Source organism: Mustela erminea, chromosome 11, assembly GCF_009829155.1.
Source record: "Mustela erminea isolate mMusErm1 chromosome 11, mMusErm1.Pri, whole genome shotgun sequence".
In the NCBI taxonomy this organism is placed as follows: domain Eukaryota; kingdom Metazoa; phylum Chordata; class Mammalia; order Carnivora; family Mustelidae; genus Mustela; species Mustela erminea.
In genome coordinates this window covers 4085311-4090025 of record NC_045624.1, presented here as the reverse complement: position 1 = coordinate 4090025, position 4715 = coordinate 4085311, and positions in this window count along the sequence as shown.

Here is a 4715-nt window from a genome sequence, read left to right as displayed (position 1 = left end):
TCGCCTCGGCTGCTGCTGGGGAGTGGTTTTCTCTGTCATCACGAACCCGTGGGCGGCTTTGCCTACAGTCAGCTCACCTTTTAAGTCTCTATTTCTCCCTTTCCAGTGTTTCCTCCATCTCCCGAACAAGGACTCGAGAAAGGGAGAAATCCACAGAGAGAAATGACACGTTTTGGTCAGCTGTGCTCTGTAAATTAGGTTTGTGACAGCCCAGCCTATTCACAGCCTCGTTAATGAGTTCCAGTGGGCTCATGTTCGGTCCTGGAGTTCCTTCCCATTTCTTTCATTTCAAAAGGTGAGAGGTTAATTTCTTGCTTTTAAAAAATTAATAGCCACTAACTGGATCCACAATAAAGGCAAAACAGAGCTAATATTATTATGAATTGTTGACATGGTTCTCTTTTGGGGAGAATGTACAGCAGCACAAAGGCGATGGTGGATATTTTTTAATCCCACTTTTTAACATGGACTCTCGTTGCACCAGATTTACACACAGCTGGCAAACTGTGACCAGAGAATATGTTGCCAAAACAACCAAGCAGCCTGATTTGAAATCCAGTTAATTCAGTGGTCAACATCGGGGATGAGGGGAGTCCGTTGGGGAGCAAGGCTGCAGTGGAAGTAATGTTGGATTAAGTGTCAAGAGATCTGGCTTCTAACCGGCATCTAATAAAACCTCGTGTCCCTGGAGCAGTTACTCCCTTTCTCTGTTGTATCTGTTGAGAGAGTGTTAACACCTACAGCTCTAGTTATCTGTCTCGGGGCAAAAGACCACCTCCCGGCTTCCATCACATCCTCTGGTTCTAAGTGGGTCTGCTGGTTCCAGATGAGTCAGTGGCCTGCTTCGGTTCAAGGGCAGAGGAAGCAGCTCCAGTTCTCCCTGGGGGAGCGGGCGGGTTTTCCAGGTGCATTTAGAACGGGAGATACCCTTTTCAGCCATTTAGAGAAAACACATGCTTCCAATCTAAGCTGCCATTTTTAATGCTTTATCATTGCTTCAGAGTATGGATTATGTATCCTTTTTGTAGTTTTTTCAAAATTTGCACCTGCTCAAACATCTTTTTGGTGGTGCCTTCTTACACACTTCTCTTTCTCTCTCTCTCTAATTAATATATGTATTTATGTATTTACTTATGTATTTAATTAATTTTTGAATTTTTATTTATTTCTCCCCAGCTTTGTTGAGATATAATTGACTCATAGCGTTGTGTGAGTTTAAGGTACACAGTGTGTGGATTTGATACATTTATAGATCACAAAATGATTATCCCCATAGTGTGTTGCTAATTCCTCCATCATGTCACATAATTACCATTTCTTTTTCATGGTGGGAATATTTAAAATCTACTCTCCTAGTGATATACAAGTGCATGATACAGCATTATTAGCTAACATCACCAAGCTGTACATTAGATTTCCAGAATTTATTAATCTTGTAAGTGGAAGTCTGCATAGGTTTTTGATGTTTGTTTAAAATCCAGCCGAGGCCATATCATGAAGGACAAAGCTTTTACAGTCTTGAAAACTAGGTTTGCTAGATAAGTTATCAGATACATATGAAATATCTGCTTTTAGCTGGCCCGCGCAGTTCCCTAAGGACAGCGGTGATTGCGTTAAATCCTTGCTAGTATCCACCGGCTTCCAAATCGTGAGGTCTTCTCTCCTGGGAAATTATTGTATTTGCCTCCTTAGTGAGAAACAGAATTACTTAAAATTCCCTCTGGCCTTCAAGCGAAGGTAGTGCAGTGGGAGACAAAGACACCTGCGTGTTTGGGTTGCCCGGAGTCCCACGGAGCTCTCTGCAGCTGTTCTCGTCAGTGGGATTTCCGTCCTCAGCTGTACGTCCCCCGAGGGAGGCTCCATTTTGTGGTGGTGCAGCGTTCAGCCGTGGGGTCAGACAGCCCAGATTCTTCACCTCCCCTCTCCCCAGACGTGCCCCTACGTTTCCTTATCCATAGAAAAGCGCAGTGATAGAAGCCGCTGACAGCTTCCACGAGGATGGACGATAGCCCAGAGCACTTAGCCCCACACCCGGCATCAGAACTATTTGGTGGCCGCTGATGTTACTAGTTTTATTTCATCCTCATTATTATCCATGTGTCTTGGCACCTGTCAGTCATTCAGCAGGTTTCCCTGCTCTCAGAATTCTTGACAGCTGGGAGACCCTGTGTTTCTCTTGGGTCCCATCTGTAGGGAGCAGCTCATGATAGAGACATGGAGAAGTCTCCTGATGTGGCTGTCTGCGAATGCCGACCGCCCCTCACGGGGCTGCTCCGTTACTGCACACGCCTGTGTCCGAAAAGGGCTGGTGTAGAACGTAAAGTGCCGGCCGTCACTTTACTGTTGAGACCGGAGTGGGGACAGGCCCGTGGCTCTCCTCCTGGCCGTCACTTTAGTGTTGAGACCGGAGTGGGGACTCGCCCGTGGCTCTCCTCCCTCCCCTAGTTCCTGTCCCTGAGGAGTTCCATCTGCTGGGAATAGACCTTTGAGAAGTAGCATTATGGGAGCCCATTTCTAATATTTTACCCTGAAGGAAGATTGCAGGGCACATGATGAAGCTGAAGACCCCTACGTAGCCTTTGGAGTAAGTGTGCCGACACTGGTTTAGAGCCATTGGGGGAAATACGGTAGACACAGCTACCCTATCTGAATGGGAAGCCAACAACCCAAATTTCCATCACCTTCTCTTCCTGAGTTCAAAACAGCCGATTTCATCCAGCTTTTCTCCAGTGGCATGATTTCCAGAATTCTCTTCAGTCTGGTTTTCTAATTAGTCCTTACTGTAGAATTGGTCTGAGCGAAATAGAGTGCGTGACCTTTCCTCATCCTCTGGGAATGACGTACCTATGACTGCATTCTGAGATGACATCGACTGCGAAGTAACTTTATGACATTGTGAACTCACTTCCGGGAAATGGGGAGTTCTCGGTTGATGCTGACTGTTGTCAAGCCACATACCCTGCGTTGTGTCCTGCAACTCATGTTTTGAACCTAACTCAGGCCTTCCTATTAACGAGTAAGATGCTCTTCTGACCTATGACATTTTTACTGGTCCTGGTTCCGCGCACTTGCAACAGCATCGCCCTTCTGGTCCTTCACAGCGCTCTGTGCTGAACGTAGGCTGAACCTAGAAACCCAGATCAGCCCTCAGAGTAATTCCTGGCCTTGGAATACTCCAGGATAACGCTTCACACACACACACACACACACACACACACACACACACACACGTACTTCCACGTAGCCACTCTATGAAAACTTGTGCGAAAAGTAACACATTATTCATGTAAAAGAATTCATTTTAGGAAAAAAAATCCTCTATCTTGACATTTCGCAAAATGGCGAGTTGGTGCATTAACATGGTTAGACGGATTTCAGAGCTTTACATTAGCACACAACCTTCATGGCTGTTTTCCTCTAACTAGCTGAAGCTGTTCCCGCTCACTTACCTCCTCAGCGAGTCACCACCTCGGCAGGGCCCCCGTGGACAGCGGACAGCAGGGTGGCAGCCTTGCTCCCCCGTCCTTCCTGGCTTCTGCCACTTTGTTTCCTTCGGCCACTCGACTGTGGCTGCCGTGTTTCCTTCTGTTTCTTGAACAGGGTGCTGAGTTTCCTTCTCAGGACCTTGCATTTGGGACACCCCCGTCCCCCCTCTTCTCCAGTCTTTGTAGGGAGACTCGTTCTCAGCACTCAGATCCAGCGTCAAAGGCCAGCTCTTCCTCAGGGCTTCCCTTGAGCCCCTGAGTGACCTCCCCACCCACTTAAACCCGTCCCCTTTATTGGAGATGCCAAGCCAGAACCTCGACTCACCTTCATAGAACTTCTCACTGAGATGACCACCGCTGTTGTTTCTTCGCAGGCAGTGCCTCGTGGTGCCTGCTTCCCTGGTGTAATCATCAATTACTCTCAAAAGTGTTCTGGCTTAGATATTACATGATGCAGATACCATGTTTATCACTTCTAGAGATGACACTTATTTTTCTATATTGTTCTTTGGTCTCTCTTCACCAGACTGTATGAGCAGAGGACTCTGTGCTGGGCAATTATCCAGGCACTGAGATGACAACAGTGAAGAAAAAAATCATAAGACTCCATAAATATTTTTTGATAGAACCAATTAAATAAATAAATAAATAAATGAACTACAGTCTCATAATGTGCACAGACACATAAATGGACTTCAGTGGACATTCTGGTTCAGGTCTTATGTTTATTTGAATTATACTCCAAATAATATAGAAGTAGGATAAACTCACCCTCATGTAAAGGAATGAAATTGCAAAGTAATTATCAGGAAGTTTACTGAAAAAGAACTTTATTTGAGAGGTCTCTCCTACTACACTGCACAAAACTTCCCGAAGAGGCAGTGGCTTATCTATTAGTGGCTGACGCCCTTTCTCTACCTTTGCCATGTTTTCTTTTAGTATCTGGCCTTGGTATACGACCAGTTATTCTAGGTAACTCGGGCAGCATTCTTGCAAACAGCAAAGGTGCCTGCTTGGAGTCCTTTTCAGCAAATAAAGTGTATGAGATACATCCCAATCAAGAAAATCAGCAGAGAATTTCTGTCTGAACATAAAGATAAATATTAACATGGAGTAAAAAGGTGTCCGGCCCCCCCCCCCAATTACGCCAGGATTCTTCAGGCATTTCCCACTTTGTTTTTGACTCAGGAGAACGTCAGTCACGAACGGAAGTCTGCGTTGGAAGTCTGG